Source organism: Falco punctatus, assembly GCF_963210335.1.
Source record: "Falco punctatus genome assembly, chromosome: 1".
NCBI lineage: Eukaryota > Metazoa > Chordata > Aves > Falconiformes > Falconidae > Falco > Falco punctatus.
Window position 1 is genome coordinate 80,921,168 of NC_137580.1, and position 21,862 is coordinate 80,943,029.

Genomic DNA, 21,862 nt, shown 5'->3' on the forward strand with positions numbered 1-21,862 from the left:
CGATTAAAAAAGGAGAAATGGAACTAAAAGTTAAAACATTATAAAGTAATTGAAATCTTTAGCTTATCTTTAATTCAATAGAAAAGTGGAAAAGAGGACCTCCAGAAGTAAAAGAAATCTTTAACCAGGTATATCTGGGAATAAATTCCAGGTAAGGGGAAAAATGTATGGCCTCTTACAGTAAAAATGCTAAGCGGGAGGCCTGCCTAGTTCGGATAAAACAATATCCCTTGGTCAGCAGGGCTGTGGGGGATATTGGCATAAAAACTGAAATAAAATACACTCTATAGTAGTTCTACTAATGTAAATCTGTGTGCTTTGCCATGGCAGTGACTTGTTATGGGATGCGCAAATGAAACTGCATTGACAGCAAAGTACAAGGAATAAGGTTGGTCAAGTGCCTCCTACCGTAGTTGAGGGCAAGACTGGGTTGGCCTCTGTGTTTGCCACCAAGAATCTTGAGCTCCGCTGTTGGCTGCAAGCCAGTAGGTGCTGAGCGGTGGGAACACGTGCCATGCCAGACCTTGACGTCAGGAATGGCACCCTCTGTTATAAAAGGGTCATCCAGGAAGGAAGAACATAATAAGACCCATTGGGTCACTGACTCATAGAATAAATATTTAGACTGACAAAATTCTAGGGAGAACATGAATCAAACTGGGACAATGGGAAAAGGAAATTGTCCAGGGCAACAGTGACAAAATGATTTCTCAAACTCCCAAGAAAAGGGGGGTTTCAATACCTGCTGGTCAATGATGGATGCCTTTTCAGGGTGGCCTGAAGCACTCTCTTGCCAAACCAATAAAGCTAATGAATTAACCAAAGTACTATTATAAGAAATAGTACTGAGATTTGGGGTTCCAGCAGTAATCTCTTCAGATAGGGGCTCACACTTTTGTGCACAAGTCGTACAAGCAATAAATAAAGCATTAAAAATTAATTGGCAACTGCATACCCCCCACAGAACCCAAGCAAGTGGGAAAGTAGAAAAAATGAACCATCTTATTAAACAATAAATTGCCAAAATATGACAAGAAACAAATTTATATTGGTATCAAGCTTTACCTATCACCCTAATCAGACTGAGGGTCAAACCATGATCAAAAGAGAAGCTGAGCACATCTGAAATCTTGTATGGCAGACCCTATGTGATACAAGTTATAAATAGTGAAGCTCTAGATCAAATAGGTAGCCAGTATGTGTATGATTTATGTTGTAACTGTAGGGAAACAATTAAATAAAAATGCTACAGTAGGATTTGAACACCAGCCTAAGCAACCTGACTATATACTTACATCCATTTAGACCTGGTGATTTGGTATATGTTAAGAATTTTTCAGGAAACCCTCTGCAAGAAAAGTGGGACAGACCCTTCCAGGTGTAAGAAATGGTCCAGCAATTTGTGTCAATGGTCCAGCAATCCGTGTCAATAGAGTGTTTAAAAGGTAAACATTGGGACCTGGATCTAGGGGGCAGGAGAACAAAGGAGTTTCAAAATGACTGTTAACTATCGCACAGGGTGCTACACAAGTCTCTGACATCCAGCCAAGAGATTACCAAAGAAGGAAAAAAAGGAAACTGAAGGAGGACTGGAGGACAAAGCCTGGGAGGAAGACTGCGAGCCTTCAGCCCAAACGACCCCCAGAGGGACCACTGAGAACTGATACGCATGTGCCAATGGAAGGGGTCAAATTCCAGAAACTAATTGTAATAACCCTGCTGATGAATATGTATTAGCTTAAGAACATAAGAACCAGCCGCCCAATGTAACAGGTGCTCAGGTTATGGGAGCCCTGACTCCCCGGGCACCCAGCGCTGTTTACTTGCCTTTTATTAACCCCATAAATAAATCATATAAAACTAAAAATTTACTCGGAATTTATAACACAGGTGTTACTGACTACGTTCACAGCAGTACGGATAAAGGAGTAACCCACTTGGATTCACTACTCCCAAGTTAAGAAAACTCCTGAGAAACCTGGACTTCCAAATGAGGAGGAGCAACTGCCCTCAAGCCTTCCCAATGCTGATTCTTGGACTTTTGACAAGTATAACTTCATCTCAAGCTCCCATTTTAGAATGGCCATGGTCTGATACACAAATTATTGAATCACTTCCACGGGTTGGCACACTGCTTTCAATGGTCCTAGAGCCAAACTCAGGTCTAGCCAGTCATGTTTTATCTAACAACAAATCATATAACACAACAAGACTGGAATAAAACTCAGAATTCATTAAAGGTGTTAATATAATAGAACAAGAGACAAAACAAGTCAAGCTAATAATAACACCTATGAAGAACCGGGCACTTACATTTAGTAATATAGAAGTTATAGACAATAATATTTGGTAAAACAAACAAAAGAAAAAAAGTAAAGAAAAGAAAAAGGAAGGACCAGTTTCTCCCCTGTGATAGTGTTAAAAAGGATAAAAAAAACCAAAACCCAGTGCGAGCTTAAACTATTGTTAGATCAGTCAGTTTCAATTATGTATTTACAGGCTAGCAAAGACAGAGGTGCTTCTGAAATGTTTATCATTAAGCTTGAAGAAAGTCCTACTACTAAACCACCTATTAAAGATCACCAGGCTTGGTGGCAACTAGTAAACTTCACCTACAACCCACAAAAGCGCATGTGCTCACAATTAGTGCAACAAAAGAACAGTCTTTCCTGTTTTGACACCAAAAAGTCATTGTCAGACTGTTTGGACCATAATGTTTGGGCAAGTTATGATCAGACCAAAGGCAAATAGCAATAGATTAGCATTGAGGCATGTATCCCCAGAGAACAACTGGGATACATCTGTGAAAATGCAGTAATAGAGAATGAAGATCTCTGCCTAGATATTGAAAAGGGTACGTGTACTTTTGAAATGTTTCCACATATTGAAGCCAAATAACAAGTGTTTTACATAGGAAATGGATTTGCATGTGTTAGAACTTCTTGTGTTAACATTACTATTGATGATTGTCATGAAAAAGCCAATGGTACTAATTTTTGTGCATGTAATTTTACTAGAATTGTAGGCTATGACTTTGATTATGTTGTTTCTGTAAATACTAGAGAGTTAATTGAAGCTGATTATACCTTTATCACAATGTACCTAAATTACAGATAGGCATGAACATTAGCCTCTTTAAAGCAATGCTCAGACACCCCGACATAGAAAAACTGGTCCAAGAAATAAACAGAATGTCCCAGAGCATGCTTTGGCATGTAAAACTTGACTCTGAAAACATAAAATCTGTCTTAGCCAATGCAGAACAAGTAGGAGAACATTATTGGTAGGATGTCTTCGCAGGACATTCCCCTAAAACACCACAAGTACTCCACTTTTTAATACATCCCATACTAATCACGTTGGGAGGAATGATCATATTATCCCTCTTGACCTCCTGTCTGTAGTATAAACTAAATGCCATAGTTAAAAGAATGCAAATAATATGGACAATGATACATGTCTACCAAAGCCCTTTGTCTTTGAAACTTGATGAAAGAATTCATAAGTCTTAAGAAAAGGGGGGAATGAAGCAGAACAAGGTCTTTAAATAAAAAGATTAGTCAGGATGAGTTTGGTACAATGCTCTGGGTGATGCTCTGTTTGTGTTGAGAAAGGAATATACTCGGAATAATTAGAAAAGATAAGGTGGGCACCTGAAGGAGATAAGGAGACCATCAAGTCAGGAAATCGTTGAACAAAGAAAGTTGAAAGGTTTACTCCACCTAGATCCCACCTATTGTGAATGGAATGATTGGGTGTCAAAATCAAGTGAGTATGTATGTAAAGATGTTGTGTAACCTCTCACAAAAACTGTATAAATTACCTGACTTTTCACTGAAAACTTCAGAGCTAGTTTGTCCAGTGCGAACCGGCCAGCTCCCCGACGTTGCACAAAATAAATACCTTTGCTGCTTAAAGACAAAATTCATCTCTGGGCAGTTACTCTGTGCCGTTTTGGCATCAGAAGCAGCATCTTCACAAGTCTTATAAACTGTCTTAGGCTTGCACATCCAAGCCAATCCTTTCTCTTCACTGAGGCAGGATCAAGTAACCTTCATTCTTTTGTTTGACATCTCCAGTTAACAATTATAACTTTTATTTGCAATAATAGAGAAATAAAATTAAGGGTTGTTTTTCTCAATCTTTGACAGGGCAGATTAATATTTTATCTAACCTATCCACCTCCAACGCTGAAAGTTCTCTTCCAGCTAGTGGTGGGAAGCATAAGTTCCAAACCAAACATTTTATCCTAAAACACTGGTAAAACATGCCAGAGTATGCTGTATTTTATCACCTCAGTTACAAACGTGTTATTTGTGTTCAAGTCTCTGCAAGCAGGGATGCACAACTCTGTTTCTGTAACTTTTGCCACACTGTTTTATAGCTCAATACAACTAGATAAAAACAACAGGTTTTACACAAGATATTAACATGAGTCACTGCAAAGTATCATTTGATATTGCTTGCTTTGGAGGGAGTAGTAGGATGGCATGAGCATGAGTCTTTTAAGCCTATACCCTGTTGACAATAGCAGTAGAGTTAAATCCTTTATTCTCTACTTTATAAATACCACAAGCGATCATGTTTACCCTTTCAATCGCCAGAGGCTTTAGTTTCCAGCTCCTTACTCTTGCTATCACTGAAGTTATCAAAAGCAGTCAAAAAAAAAAAAAAAAAAAGAAAGAAATCACAGTGCATGGTTGCAAAGAGCACCTTTAGATGAAAAATTAATTAAAACAAAAATCAAATCACTTGTAATGGTTTTCTCTAAATGCCAGCACTTCTGAATTTCTGTCACTGCTTTTCCACAATCTGCTTTTTTTCAATGCCAAAATAACTGTCATTATAGGGAATGAGCTGTGCATAAATAAAATACTATTGCCAAGAACGTCAGATTTTGAAAACACTCATCAAATGGGTGGCTGTTTAAGACAACTATTGTATGTGACTCCCCAGGATGTTAGAGCAGCTTGATAGCTGTGATCACCCAGTCTGATGTAAATATTTCTTAAGCTAACATTTGTTCAATGTTTTTTTTAATCCCCAAGCTTGGTTATGAGCAAATCTAATTCTTAAGGGAGTATGAAATAGGAGAAGCTGAGAGGAGAGATGAGCATGAGTGTTTAGGCAAGGAAGGACAGAAAAAAATATTACCACCATTACAGCACATCAAAACCTGAAGCCGGAGGGAACGTGAACCTACAGCCATAAGGAAGGATCTCACATTCACTTCTGTCCAATTTGAGCATATATGCATGAAGTATAGGCACAGTAATATCCAAATACTTTATCCTAAATTGTTTCCATTTCTTGCTGGCATCTGATAAACATTTGGAATTTCAGACACATAACAGAAAGGATAATATTCACATCTGAATAATTCTCCAAACATTTGTAACAAGATACAGGGTCAGCCACCCTTCCCACTCCAAACTGTAAATAGCAGAAACCTGGGAAAATAAAAGTAATATTCTTTTGTCTTCTTATGTCTTCTCTAGCAATTTTTCCCCCCTGAACTTTGGTTTATAATTAATTTCAACAGATGATACTCTTAGTGAAAATTCCCTAAGAAAAAAGCACTAAACTAACAGTTGCAGTTTGTATGACAAATCAAGTCTATAAAGAGGTAGCTTGTTATTGAATAAGACCCTACAAGAAGCAGGCAAAGTTTTAACACCTAGCACTTAAAAACCCCATGGTTTTCATATTCATCTACAATTAATATGAAAAAAGAACTTAACTAGCAAATCTCAAAAAAATCTTTAAAGATCAGCAATGAAAACAATATTTAAAAGCTAGAAGTTACTCCAGAATTGTGAAAACTTCCTCCAACAGCAGCAATAACTTTGAAGTTTTGCTTTACAATTTTTGAATGCTCAGATTGTATACTTCAATTTTCCCTACATGCCCCCCTTAGCAATAAAGCTTTGTCTTTACACCTCTTGTGTCTAATTAAAAAAAGCAGAGCTATTTCAACATTTGTTAGCTTCTTGAGATACGTAACCAAGACACTGAAAGCATTTTATTAATTAACAAATAAAACTTTAGTACTTACAGACAGATAGCTTCTAAAGTTGTAACCTTATATATATATTTACCAGTGCTCAACAAAACAAGCAACATCTTGTGTCATACAGCTGTTAGAAACAAGGAAAAATGCTTTTAAAATCTTGTTGATCCTTCGGAAAGACATCAGGGATAAAAAAAAAGTTGGTGTTGTGCCCTGGGAGAGGAAACTTGCTTTCTTGATTGGGTGAAGGTGATGGGGAGGAGCAGCAGCAGGTGCCTCTAACACTAATTAGCAGGATGAGGGAGTGCTGCAGCACCTGTGTTAACTCCTGTGCAGCCCCAGTCAGCCCCTCCAGGAGGGAGCTGGGGGCTTGTGCGGTCCATCGCTGCTGGGGGGTCTCCTGCTGTCCTGCCTATGCATCCCATGTGCATGTGTCTCAGGTGCCAGCATGCAGGGGCAAGCTGGCAGCACGTGTCGTTGGAAAGTGGCAGAAAAGCTCATAGCGTTACCTATTTGTGTTCCTCCCTGTGAGTCACCAAAAAGAAGTACTTCAGACTGCTTCATATATTTAAATGCAGAAAGGAAATCAGATGTTCAAGGGCAACTGAATAAAATCGCCATACGTTGGCTTACCACGTATGATGCCTTTCCTAGACCTGTTAAGCAATCAAAACAACAAAAGCAATTCATTATTTGTGTTGCAAAACATCTTTGATTACGTACTGATTATGTGTTTATATGTTGCTGTCATAGCTAACGGACACAAATAACAAGTTGTTCTGAAAGCAGTATCTTTATATATTGTCCATCTGTGTATCTCCTAACGGCATCTAGTCTATCTTTGTATAGTCAACTACACTACGACTCCAGGACAAGAATATATGTCTAAACAGCTTCTGCTAATAAAACACTTGTTGTATTATCAGGAAATTACAGCTTGATCACGGGAGAAAATAAAAGGTGACCTTAAGAGAGGATCCCACCAGTACAAGCAGGATGATCACAGAGGCCCTGGGGGCACAAACACCAGCCTGTAAGGGTCTGTTAGCTGTTGCTGGAGGGATGCAAGCCGGGTAGCAGGGAAAAACTGACTTTTCAGGGTGACAGAGAACAAACAGCAGGTATCCACTGTAAATGAAACATCCTACAGACTGTAAGAGTCAGACATAGCATGGAATTTGCAGACCAACAAAGAAAGAGCAAATAAAGATTCTGTTAGAAAATACATACATAAAAACCCACAGCTGAGCCCTGAGGAGGAAGAAAACCTCCGCATCGTACACTTCTAGTCAAGAACTACCTGTGACCACCTTCTCCATTTACTAATCAGACTAGCGACCAATTTCTGGCTCTGTAGGTAAGTGCATTTATTCAGCCCACATCAGCTGCCCATGATTTTTGGTTTCATGACCCACTCTAGAGATTTGGTTGCAACATTTGTTCATCACAGTCTGTGGAATCACATCAAACTGTGACCCTTACAAGCCTAAATTTGTAAAGCTGCACTTCACTACCATTTTTCGGATTTGACTTCTTTAAAAGTCCAGCCCATTTTTAGGGATGTGACGTTCAACTACAGCTAATCTGCAGAAAGATGTAGATTCTTCCGTGTTTGGTAGAAGTAGCATTTTTTACCATTATGGAATGATACATGAGTAATTTTTATTCATGTAAACTCGCTTATATTTTGCAAGAGACCTTACATTTTCCTCCCACTGAATATATGGCTTTCATTCTATTTTTACATTATTAAATTTAAATGCATGTCCTCTTCAGCTTTTGTTACAGTAGTGATTATTTTTCTGTCTAACTCAGTTTAACTGTCCACCGCCACATTTCTAATTCTATTTTAAGAGAATGCTGCATTCAGAATGGTTGTGTTTTGTTTGGGATGTGATTCTCCAATGGCACCTCTCAGTAGCAAATGTTGAACAGCTGGAAACTACCTAATTAGAACAGGAAGGAAAAAAGAAAAAGGTTGTTTGAGATTAATAATAATCACATCCATCACACTCATATTTTTTTCTTATTTATATAGTGTACACCTGTGTCTCATTGGCAATGAAAATGTTTGTAAGCTGGCCTTATATCATATTTCTCCTTCTGTGAGCTTTAAATAGATTTTGTGTGTTCCTTTAATTACATAGGTAGATTTGTTTACTGAAGCATTCATGTTAAAACTCATTTCATGCAAAGGGGCAAATTACGTTTTTAATTACGTTTCTTTGGGAGGGCTACATAGTTAAAATGATTTGCTATCTTCTATTCTCCACAGATGATAATCATGGCAACTCAATGCAAAACACCTTCGCTGGCATAAAGTTTTCATACAATAAATACGTACACATTTTTAAAGGTATATCAGAGTATTAGGGTTTTCAAAACCACCTGCATTAGTGTCTTTTCTACATCTTTAGGTAACAAAATGTTTTTATAAAAAGGGCCCTCAGAGCCTAACCCAAAGCACAGTAAAATTTCTGTTGAAAGACTGCAATTGAAAGATCCCTCTTAACTTCAGAGAAATGAACTCAAGCAGAACTACTTACTTGGATAATAGTAAACAAATAGAGAAATGGAAATGCTGCAACCCTTGGTGTCTCCTGCATTTTTTTCTAACATCCTAAAAAACCCACCACTTTTTTTAACTTTAGTGTAAACTCTTTTCTCTCCTGTTTATAGAATAAATCTTGGAATTGTCTCTGAGCATATGTTAATGGCTCAAATCTAAACTGCAAGAAAACCCCCAGAATAGATGGAAAACAATTATATTCTTTGTTTTGAAAAACACTATAGGATTTTAAAGCAAATCTCCTTGCATTCTTACCATAGAAGACTTCTGATCAGATTTTCCAATTTTAGAACTCCATTAAAAATGGCTGGGAGCAGTTATACCCTTGAAATTACCTAACTCAATGTTCTATCAATTCAAATTCAGGTAATAACTTTCCAGCTAAATTTGAGAAGAGATTATCTCAAAATTAAAATGTACTCATACACATTTGTTGCTAATAAATGTTTCAAATAAGCTAGTTAGCTAGGAGCCAGCTGTTGTCTTAATGGATCTAAAAGCATAAGCTATTTCAAAAGTAGCAAAGCAGGCAGCACACTGAAAACTGGCCTGTAGTGAGTAGAGAGAGAAAAGATGTGATGTAGAGCAGACGGCTCTCTTCCAGGCTTAGCTCCTAGTTTGAAGCATCAGGTGTATCACCAATTTAAAACCTCCACTTCTCTACTGATATTCCAATAATCTGGAGGCATGAGCCGTGGTGGTCGCTTTGTTCACTAATGCACACTGCAATCTTGCATAAATAGAAAAATAAGCAAGTTCAGTAATTGATGCTTTTTGAGAAATACAGTGCATGGAACATTTACTATACATCTTTGAACATGAACATATCTGTAAATGTGAATACCTGCCATATTCTTATTCTATGCTCTGGATGACTACTAAATTTTCTAATGGCAACAAAAATGCAAACCCATTTCAATTTGGGGAAGGGGGTTTCCAGCTGTGTTTTTTTGACAGATTTTTTTAACCTCAAAAACTATTTTGTAAAATTTTACTCTGCTTTTAGCCCAAACACATGTAATTCAATTGCCATAGTTATTCCTGTTGATACTGTTTCCTATGCACTTTGACCTTTTGACTAATCCCACAAGGATATAATCAGGTAATTACTAATTCCCTTGCAGAGATGTCTTGATTTACTATGATACCTACCATTCAAATCTCATTTTTACTTTTGTTACGTAAATATGCCCTTCCTCATCAAAGTTCATAATTTCTTTTAGTGTTAAAGCTTCATTCTGTATCTCTTACTATAAAGTCAAGGAACACATTATAATTGTTCAGGTTGTATGGCATAAATGCTATGGCTTGAAGTGTTTGCTTTGGTTTTGTTTTGTTTTTAAAATGAATGTATTTCTGAAATCTACATTGTACATCCTGTTAAACACTTCTCCTCTAAACAAGTGTAAAAATAAAATTTACAGTAGCAACAAGAGAAGGAGTTGAGGTGACATATAAATTCAATCACCTCTGCCTTGTTTTATAGAGGCACAGAACACATCAGATTTGGAGAACTGTCAATGTGTTTGGCAGTTATTACCATGCACTGATTTCAATAAAGCAAAATGGTAAGAAAGTCAAAGTTGCTTATCAAATGCTTGTGTTGCATATGACTTTGTGGGGCTCTTTCTGTTTGACTTTTCCTCTCTCTAAGGAATGAAAATAGATACAGTAAATTCAGTCTGACATTACTTTTTGTTCCTTAGTCACAGAAGAAAATAATTTTAAGGTAATGTTATTGCTGGCTGTAATACTTGCACGTTTCTCTTCCAGCTTACTCATACTCTGCAAAATACTGCTCAGCTTCATGCTGGAAGAAATACAGCTGTCAGTGCCTAGTCTGACACAGTAGGCAGGTTTATTTTTCCCTTCTTACAAAAGCCTGCAGTCACAGCTGCCTGCTACTTGAACAGTTGTGAGGTTTTTTTCACCAACTTGCTGCTTGCTTATTGTTCATAAGCTCCAAGCTGTTAACTGTTAAAAGGCCCCCTCACAGCTGCAACTTTCATAGTTTCATATTAAGTACTACACAGAAAATTCAATAAAACTTTTTGCCCTTGAGTCTTGGTGGTGGTAACTGAAAAACAGATGCCAAACTTTAATGCTTTTGTTGCAGTACTGGCATTATGCCAGCATACATCAACATCTAAATTCAAGTCAAGATTTAGACTCTTAAATATTATCTTTGATAAACCCCAAAATGAATCTACAAAACCCTGCTTAACATTCGTCTCCCAGTCTAGGGGTGCTTTAATTTACAACATGGCTCCTTATTAAAATAAAAAATGTTCTGGGTGTGTAATTTTCTGCACAACAAAATGTCTGTGGTCTGAACAGTCAGGAAAATTTGCCAAACCCTTTAATGGGTAGAACACAGGTGCAGTGGCCAAAACCTCCAAGGAGTCCCAATTCTTGATGTGTAGAAGAGCCCTAACCAGCAGCTTCTGCGCTAAAGCAGGCAAGGCTGGCCTCCAGCTCTCTGCTGGAGAGAGATTCCTAGAACCAGAAGCACAGAGAGCAAAAAACAGACCCAAAGTCCAGTTACTTGAAATTTAGGACTCCTAGCTCTAATTCAGAGAATACTTTCATCTTTTTCTTTGATCCTAAACTGTAAAATGTGAAAACAGTCGTGGAAGAACGAGAGCTTCCTACCACTCCTTTCCTTTCTGTTTCCTTCTGTCAGGTGACATTTACCCAGCTGCAGGGGCCAGCAGGGCCACCTGGGCCTTTAGGCCACCGGGATACTTGCCTAGGAGATGGCACTAAACCTTCCATAAAAGTGGGGCAAACCCCAGGCCCATGGTCTCCTAGGTGAGTTCTGCATGAAGTTGTGATGTAAAAGATTGTGATTACCGCTTTTACAATAAACGGTACTGTTAATTTAAACAAAAATTCTAAACAGATGCACTTTAGATTAGACTCTACGTTATCCAGAACAGAGAATATCTCATGTTTTCTGTTGTCAGCTGCATAGTTGCTAAGCAGGAGTTTGGGACTGTCCTTGTGAGATGCTTTGCTTGAGTAGAAGCCTCTTTTACCATTTCTGGGCTCTATTTCCTCTCACTGGGAGCAGATAATTAAAAATACACACTATTGAGTAACAGTTTGTTCCTCCTCTTATATCTAGGGCTAGGTAAAACAAACATCTGGAACTCCAGATTGCAGTCAAAAACTCTGTTTTGAATTCCGCAATGTTAAGCTCATTGCAGGAAGTGTTATACCATGCATGTGAGTTTTGATGTCAGCGTTTGGGAGTTTACACTACAAAATATGTCAGTATGTAAATGAGGTTTAGAAGTAATAGCAGGAAAGACCGAAAGAGAAAAAGATAGCAGCAATGAAAGCACTCTACCATAAAGGAACATCCCTGATCAGGTTGGTTATCCAGAACTTTTGACAACTCTCCCCACCCCTGTGCAGAAACACAAAAGCATTCCTTAAAAGCTGGAGATCTGAAGGTAGTTTTGTCATTAGGATTCACTTGGGTACGCGAGGATTGTCACGGGCACCAAACCCATGAGACTCCTATTGATTCACTGGGAGTTCAGCACTTACCTGGGTATGTTTTCTTTATGCAGTGCAAAACTGGTAACAGTATCAGTGAACTTCTTATGGATTTTATCACAAGATGATAGAGATGATACTATACTCACCTGACCAAGAGAAAGCCTTCTGCAATGGATAAAGGAACACAAGAACATAGCTTCTAACCTGCTATTGACATTTCAGCCTGTCTTCATAACACTTTGAAAAGATCCGTTGAAAAAGGTGAAAACTTCCGCCTCCCACAGAATCCACAAAGAACAGTAGACACAAAAACAACTTTTGTGTGATGCGAAATTGTCCATTTTATCTGAATTCTCCAGGTCAGATGCTTCAGGATGAGCAAGATCAGAGCCGATGGTTTTTAGAAGTAATGATTCTCTCACAAAAAAATTAGAAGGATTAGTGGGGGAAGGAAGGGAAGTGGAAGAAACATCAGATTTCAGATGGCTAATTAGCAAGTACATCTTTAAGCTTGCATCTTTATGACAGCTAATTATGTTAATAAGCCACATAGTCACTGACTCCTATTTTAGAAAGTCAAAGAAGTTAGAATTCACTCTACAGCTACCATTTAAGCAGACAGCTGTTGAGGGATACATTCTCAAAGCTGTGTGAGAGTTACAACAAAGGTAAGGCTCGCCCTGACAGCAGCTTTCCCAACTGTTGATGTTGCAGCTCTTTCTATTCAATATTAATAAATTCAGCATGCAATTATTTTGCCATCTGTCTCCTGTAGAACTGTTTATTTCTGTCCTTCAGGTAAGTAAACCAAGAAAATATATTGACTAATTTCCTCAAATATAATACCTAATAAATTACTATAAAGAGGTTTTGTATATTGTAAAAGAAAAAAATGCAATTATTAACATTACTTGTTGCCTTTTTTCTACTATGCATAATTGCCAAGACAAACTGCTTAACTGTAGAATAATATTATCATATTAGCATGTGCTAAGAGCTTTTTTAAAAAATGGCCTATGAAAATTACTATCAGCCTAAATTCTGCAGTGCAAGCTCAACTGGTTCAGATCTGCTTTACAGTTTTGTGACTGTTAATATTTCAACAGGAAACTTAGTGAATGTTAACTCTTCCATTTGCATTAGGTAAAACAACAACAAAAAATGACTCTGTGGGGACATAGGCTTATTGAAATACAATCAAATGTGTGTGAAACTTCAGATTTCTGGTTTGCAACTTTTAGCATTTTGCTGCAGTTGTCTTTAGGAAGGAAAACTTACCAAAAGGGAACATACATGTAATCAAAATAAGTGGCCCTTCCTCCTCTAATTATTTGCTACCCGAAAGGACCAGGGATATTTGGGAAATGCTGAGGAAATAGAAAAGTGGATGAAAACATGAAGGAAGAATAAAATGTGGTGAATAAATAAGTATTCATGTGGAAAACACTCAGACTTGTAGAACTTAAAAAACACAAGTCGCCACTATAATCAAAACTGAACCTTCTAAGTAACCTTTTTTTAATTCCATTTTTCAACTCTGTTACATGTCATATTGTTAAGGAAGTATATGGTGTAAGATTCATCAACAAACCCACAACACTGAGGAGCAAAAGCAGCTAACCTAACCACAGAGAGTACTAGAACTGAATGGTCTACACATATCTGGTCAACTCAGGGGAGTAAGGGGTGATGGCTCACAGGGAAACACGAGCCTGCTGTTGTACCATCATGATGCCCATGACATGAAGAAAAGGCAAGCTGGGGGAAAAGAAATTTAAAAAGGTTTTATAAGTAACTTATTTCTAGCACTTCTATATTTTCTTATTGCAGGTTATTTGTTATTTTTCCCATAAACTGTGATGCATCAATAATGTGTGTTATAAGTAAGCAATCGGATTTCACACTCATTCCTTAGAAAAGGATTTGAACTACCCCTTACTACTCTGGCTTGAAAACTGAGCTTGTATTAAACTATGCAAGAAATGAGATTTTGATAATAGTAAGATGTTTCAGATGAAGAATGAAGATTAAATATATGCTGCCTTAATACAAGTAGCCATGAAAGCTCTTGTAATTGTTATAAAGAGCTGGTAAAGCAGCTTTTTTTTTTTCCCGTTACTGTTTTGTAAAGTCTTTCAGTTTTTGAGCAGCTTCGCTTTCAAATGTTGTTGGTGTTCACTTGAATGAATTAAGCAACTATTAACTTTGTTCCACATAACTGTTAACAATTTCCAGCTTTGACTGGATGAGATATGTTTCCATTTGTTTACAGATGAGATTTAAGTTAATTTGCATATTGTTTTGCCAGCTTAGAGTACAATCACTTTAGAGCACCGAAGCATATAAAGCTGCATTTTCCTTTCAAAGTTGTTAGAGAGGTTATCAGCCTTGAAAAGTTCCATTCCCAACTCCAGCGCAGGTTTGTCATGACCTAAAGACTACCTTCTCAGGGCTGAAAACACAGCAGGTTAACACTTCCTAACTTCTAGGTTTCCTTAAGTTAAAACCAAAAGTGAAATTGTACAACTAGTAATTCTCCCCAGAGTGTTAAATCCTATGTAATGCGTGTGCATAGACATTTTTCTGTGAGCTATGTAAAAGAAGTATAATGTGATCATTTCTTCTTCAGACTAGATTGTTTATGTTTCTTGTTCAGAGACCATGCCATCCACTAAGAAATATTTCTGCCATCCTGGTCACTCATCAAAGAAAGACATTATGCCTTTATCCTCATCTTTAACTTGGATGAATATTTTTCTATTGTATGTTTTTGTCAGAATATTGTCACTGAATGTTTTACCCATTGCTCATTCTAGCATGCATATTCTGGGCATTTTTCCCTCTTAAAAATCTATCTTCATGTAAGAGACTGGTTTCATTATGTGGCAGTTAACAAGTACTTTTAATCTGAAATTCAGCCCAAATTTTAACACTTACAGTTTCAAGACTGTAGACAAAATTCATGTCAATAACAAAATTGAAGTTAGAAAATTAACTTACTAAAAATGTCATATATGTAACTTAACCACTTGAAAAATGCTTTTTATATAAAAACAATAGAATCTCTCATCAATATATTGTTACTCCAAGTCAGGAGTATTTTTCTCTTAAAGCTTTAAAACATACTTATAGCTAAAGAAAAGTTTCAGGCTGAGAACACTAATGAATAACACAGTCCATTTATTTCAAGATTGAATTATTCCACTGTACATTGAAATTGAAAGAAAGGAATCTTCCTCCCTATGCTGTCTTCTTCACCCTCCAGTTTCAAGAAGCTGATTGAGTACTTATTACTAGTGATAGAAGCTCGGATCCCAAAAGAGCAAGTACAGCATCATAAATGAAAGTGAAGCACTCTGAATTACCCTAAAGATGCATGTCAGACCTCACCTAGTAATAAATTTCCTGTCTATGACTCCTCACTCCTTGGTCTCTGGGCTGAAATTAATTCTGAATGAAAATAAAACCAACTGCTTACTTCTCACAAATCACTAAAGGCATTCGACAGAAAAGTCACATGCCTTTGGTTCATTTTGAACTGCCCTTGCAGAAGTGGGGACGGGTTATTGCATTGCAGAAGAAACGCTTCCCTTCTAGACCCCAGTAAGCGATTGATAAAGATTTAGGGGATCTAATGCAATGGTCCCTGGATTTGATACATCACTCCAAATACTATGTAAGCCAGGGTAAAGTTTCATATTACTTCACATAGAAATGAGAACTAAGTGTTCTTTTTCTTTTACTTTTTTAAATATAAAAATCTGAGACAAAACATACCACATGCAAAAATGGCAACCTACCATTTGTGAAAATATTCCTTTTTCAGTTCCTATAAAATGTATGGTTGCTTCTGCAGATGTCCCTGGTTTTATTCTGTTATTTTCTGGTATTTAGTAAAATACTGAAGTTTTGATTGTCTTGTCAGCTGAAAGTTTAGATAACCCTGGAGAAGAAAGTTGTGTTCCTTTCACACGGTGATAGAAATGGGACAACTTTGATGCTAATATTCACTTTCTTTCCCCCCCTTCCCTGAGTCAGGTAAGCATTTGAACTGTGATCACACTTTGGAAAAGAAGTCACATACTGGATCTTGACAAACTTCGTGGGACAACTAATCTGAAATGTTGAGTGATATAATGTCCAAACACCTGCAGAAATGGAAACTAGATCCATTGTGTTGCATAAATCTGTGATGGAAGCAATTAAGAAGGAAGTATCTGAGGCTGAAGTGACCTTGCTGTATGGTATGATTTCAACATGACGTTCCTTACTATCTTGTTACGGCAGCCTCCAAGTCAGAGCCTCAAAGCCCAGGAGGCAGGGAAGGGAGACAAGGGGCTGCAGCTGTGCAAGGTAATGCAGGTCTGGTGCCAGCCCTAGTGACTGGCAGGAAAACAGGAGTGATGCAGATGAGATAGTTCTTAGTGGAAAAAGTAGATTAATGAGGTACATAATGTGATAAATGCAGTCATGATTCATGTCAAAAATAGAATGTACTGTGATAAGTGTAATTGTTGTACCCTGTGTAAATCCGGGACCTGTATCGCAGTTGTGGTGAGTGGGCACGTGTGGTTCTCCTTTAAGACAATGTGATGGCTTCCCCTTCCCCTGAGGCAATTGCTGCTTGGAAAAGCCCACTGAAGGAGATAAGGAAAGCGAACCAGCCAGAGAAGGCCCATCGAAGGAGACAAAGACCTTGAGATTTGAAAAAGCGCGCCAAAGGAGAGCCGATAGGAGGAGAAGGCGTACCCTGACGGCCCAATGGGGAAAGAGCAGGACGGACATCCGGCAAGAGGAGATTGGTCAAGATCCGGGGGTAAAAGACGCTGCTTTTAACACTCAGGTGTGCGTGTGGTGGAACTAATTGAGTTCTCCACACACCCAGTGCTGTTTTTGCTTATTGTTTCTCAACCTAAATTGATTGAACCCAAAATAAAATTGTTTTAATTGTTATCGTTTATAACAATAACAAAGAGGTCTGAGTGAAGGAAAAAGGAAAGAAAACAACCCACAGCAATGCGATCCCAGCAACAGCCCCAGTATTGACATCAGTGGGAATGTCTGCAGCAGGCACAGAGTGCAACGGAGCGGTTTGCTTGCTAGCAGCCTGTTTCTTTTTATTCCAACCTGTTGCTAGTGCTTAATTCAAGGTAAACTGTAACAATGAGTGATTGTACTTTCTTCCCTATAACCCATCAAAACTTATCCAGCTATCACTGTTGTGGTGCCCATAAATAGGGGAGGATCTCAAATTGCAGCAAAGAGGCACAGGACTCATTAACAAGTAATAGTCAGCAGCAAACAAGACAATTATCTGAGTGAATGCTCCTGATCTGCTCTCATGATGGCTTAAGTTAACCTGTTTATGACTGGATTGAAATAGGAAAGAAAACTTCAGCTCTCCAGCAGAAGGCAGAGAGTCAGCTAAGATTGAAGCCCAACTTTAGGATCCTTTGATCACACGGTTCCTAGGAAAAGAGTAGCTAGCCTCATTATTTCTAGTTGGTATTTTTTCAAGGCATAGATTTTTTCCTAAGCCACTTTAATATTTCAACTTGTCATTTCTTCCATTTGAGAATCAACAGCAGTGTGTTTACTTGCTCTAACCCCAGGCATCCAAAATGTTTTAAGACTCAGCTTATAAAGTACATTTTACCTTGAATTAGAAGTGAATTGTAGTTCAGATTTAGGCTCCAATTTAACATAAAGTGAACATCTATATCCTGGCATAAAAAGGCATTAAGGAATCTGAAGTATTTTCCTCAAAAAAACCCACCTTTTTGATTTCACCTTCGTTTAATTACATTTTATCTTTTTTTCTTCAAGAAACTCACACATTTAAAACATTCCATCAATAAAGTATAAGTAAATTTCAAAGATAACAAGAACAAAAAATACCAATTGTGGACCATTCATGGCAGTGGCAAATGGGTGTATTTTTACAGTTTGAGCACATCAGCGTTTTTAACTTCCACTGTTGCTCCCAAAGCTCTTTAATAATAGAAGTAACTACTTTTGATATAGGTGGCCAAGCCACAGGGCTGACACCCCTCATTCACAGCTACAACAAATGCACTAGCTTGGGACAGATGGGCTCTCTTTAGATTTGTAAGGTTTTGGCACTTTACCAGACATTAAGTTATTTCAGTTCATTTGTATGTTGCTGGTTTCCATGCCTGGTAAATGGGAATTTTAGTGCATCACTGTTATTTTACAGGCACTGATGTAGCAGCTGTGCAGTCAGCATCACACCTCTCCTGTTATAAGGAAATCCAAGCAGGCGTTTGTGTTCTAAGGCATCTGATCCATCTGATCCCGACTCCTCCATCTGGCTAAGAAACGAGACCCCAGAGCTGAAGGAGCTTCCTACATTTCTACAGTGTAGAGCTCATTTATTCTGCAGAATTAAAGAACCATGTACTCTGACCCACAACAGATATGAAAACAATAGGCATCTTCATCCCCAGTGTGTTCATCCTACTCTGTAATAACACAAACCCAGTTCCTGCCTGCTGCGTTGTTTGGTGGGAGATTAATGCTGTACCCTTCAGCGGTGCAGCGTTTTGTACAAACAGCCCTGCTTTCTGTGAGTCTGAATCCATGCGCACCCAGGAAGCAGCTGATGGAAAATTCCAGTATCTTACTGATTTAATTTTTAATCTTCCATCAGTCAACAAGGGCTTTAAAGATATTCTGTCAACCTGTCTTCTCAGTAGCTAAACATGGTTGGGAAAATAGAAATAAAGGGTAATTAGCAAAATGAAAAGCAACCACATTGGAATATTTAGCAGAATTTTCTTTTTTCTGTTTTTCATCTCCTTTGCATAATCACACACTGAGAGGGATTATATTTAATCTAAAAACTTTTAAGGCTAAATAATTTATGATTTTGTCCAGGTATCCCAGGTTTTTTTTCCAAACTTTTTGTTCATCAGTCATACTGCACCTACATTCAGTACACAATAAAATATACATGACAGAATTACAAATATTTTTTCTAAATACTTTAAAGCATGAAGGAAAAAGAAATACCAAGAAGTATATATTCAAATTATTATATAAGAATTATCCAGTAATGCTTTTTGAGCTGAGCAACTTTGAATTTTAAAAAACAAAACAAAACAAAAATCAATTTATATATCCTGTATTGTAATCTGGGATACTAAATATTACCATCTTATAAATTCATTTGAATATGTTGTATGGAGTGAGATAGAAAGGCATCAGTTTAATTCTTTTAATCTTTGAATCAGCAAATTTAACTTCTGCTCAGATGCTATCATAATAAATATAGTAGAAGTGGAAATTACACAGTTCATTGCAGCACATAGAAAAAACATATGGCTTCTGGATAGGTTTAATATAATTCTTGGTTCTTGGTCAGCTTTCCTTCCCTCCCCCACATAATGAAAAAAATGAAAATAGTGTTTTCTTCCAGATGACCACAGAATTTGAAGTACATACCAGTATTTAGAAACATAAAACTGAGGTCAACTCTACTGCATTTAGAAAGATGCTTTGGATTTATTTGGTTCCAGTCATGAACCAGGTCTCTGACCATCAGCCAGCCTAACCCTCTCTGGGATGCTGAAGGCTGCGCTGTGGTGAACCTGACAATACAGAAGTAGCAAGTGTTGGCCCAATGACTTCTACCACCTGCCCATGAGGGAACATCTGTGGGAGCCATTTTACATTTTTCTTTCATTGGCGATGCACAACTTTTCATTCCAGAATAAGAAGATCTGGGCAGGTTTTCAACAACAAAACATATAGAGGCATCTTCCCCATGGAATAGAAACCAAGATTTTATGCACAAATTACACTTCTAATTATTTTTAACATAATGGGCTAAGTTAGACTTTCAGAAATATTTACAGATTATCATAGCCTTTTAATATTAATCTGAAATCATCTGTTTCCTGGGGTTTGTCTTAATAGTTTCATAGGTTTGGTTTCATCTTGATATTGCTTCTCACTGAAGGTGCCATTTGGCACAGATTCTAATATACTGTGAGCGCTGCAGTGATTTTCTTGATACTGGTAAGTAGAAATGCTTCCCATACAGACACCTGTCCTGCTGTTCCTTAGCAGAATGGCCTGTATTTTTCACCTACCGGCACTCACAGTCACAAACTAATTCTTAGAATAAATAACAACATTTTTGCATGCTCAGCAACCGGGTGCTTCAAGCAGCACAAACTGTCAGATCATATTTAAGAAAAATTGCTGATAGCCTAACTCTCTACAGAACCAGAGGAAAATCCTCATGCTTCTAACTGACCCTTCATGTGTTTAATGAGGGAGCATCTAATATAAGAGATAAACTAGTGAACTGGTGAAGACAAAGGGCTAGTATTTTGCCATGAAAAAATGTCCTCAGAAGAGTAATCTGTTGAGCATGTCTAAATGGGGAGCACAGGTGAGTTTTAAACACTCTTATACAGATTACTCTTTAGAAAACCCTTTTTCTTTATTCCTGTCTGTGTAAAATGAGACATGTAAACATGTCTACTGAACAAACCACAGACACAAAATTTCAATTTAATATACATAATATTAAGGTTAAAATAAAATGATCATTCTACTCATCCATTTATGTCCAGCTTCAGAGACAAAAATTTTACTGATAACTTTAAAATTTTAGATCCCGAGACGTTTTTGTCTTGAGAAGCATATTCTAGAATTAAATAATAGACATATATATTAAATTGCTTAGTGTCACAGCATAGATACGATTGGATACAATTATCAAGAGCATTATTAAACAGTTCTATCCGTACAACCCAGGGAATAACTCCAAGCACCATCTCCGAATTCCCTGCATATAAATATTTCTGATCCTCTCTCTGTAACTGACAAAGCAAATTAATATTTGATTGGTCTTCAGAATAAAATAAGCATTTAAATTACAGGACTAGTAACATGGCTTCTATTGCTTTTTGAAAAAAAACTCAGACTAAACATGGTCACCATCAAGAGTCCACCTGAGGCTAGCTGTTTTGCTGCTAAAGCTAGATTCCAAAAGGATCATCTACCATGAACAAAAGTGTCTTGGAAAACCATTGGAGAATTTGGTGTCAGAATCAATATGAAAGTACTTCATACTTTAAGATGTTTATCTATCAGGACTAACATTATCATCACATTCTTTATTCTTCGGAATAGTTGCTGCCACAGGAAGTTTTTGCTACATATACTCTAAGATAGTATGTGGTTAAAAATAAATGGGTAGTTATAACTGAATTAACGTGACATTCCATGTTACACATAGGAACATAAAACTATAATTAGAGTATATTGCATACTGCCATTTAATTAACATATTTATGAGCACAGATCTTTCCAACCAGAAACACTATTTCTAGTTAAATAGACTGTTGGAAATAATTGCTAGTATAAGAAAATAATTCTTCTCTGTACTCAATTTCCTGATTAACTCATTTAATAAGCATCACTGACTCCCTCAGAATCCAACAGAAGCTACATACCTTGGAGATCCAGCCAGCATCACTCGGACTGAATTTTGAGGAAAAGCTGGCTCAGATCAAAGACTGCTTCCTTGGTCTGTCTCCCGCTACCTTGGTGTCTGACTTGCCTTGGTCTGGCATATCAATTGCATATAAAACATATGTAACAAAAATAAAAACATTTGCATATAATTAAAAAGACAATTTCACAACATACATTAATTCAATGTCCAAAAGACAGGAAATGCCCTTAATTGTGAACACCTGACTTCAGTTGAAGAATTGTAACACAAAGAAAAACGTGTTATT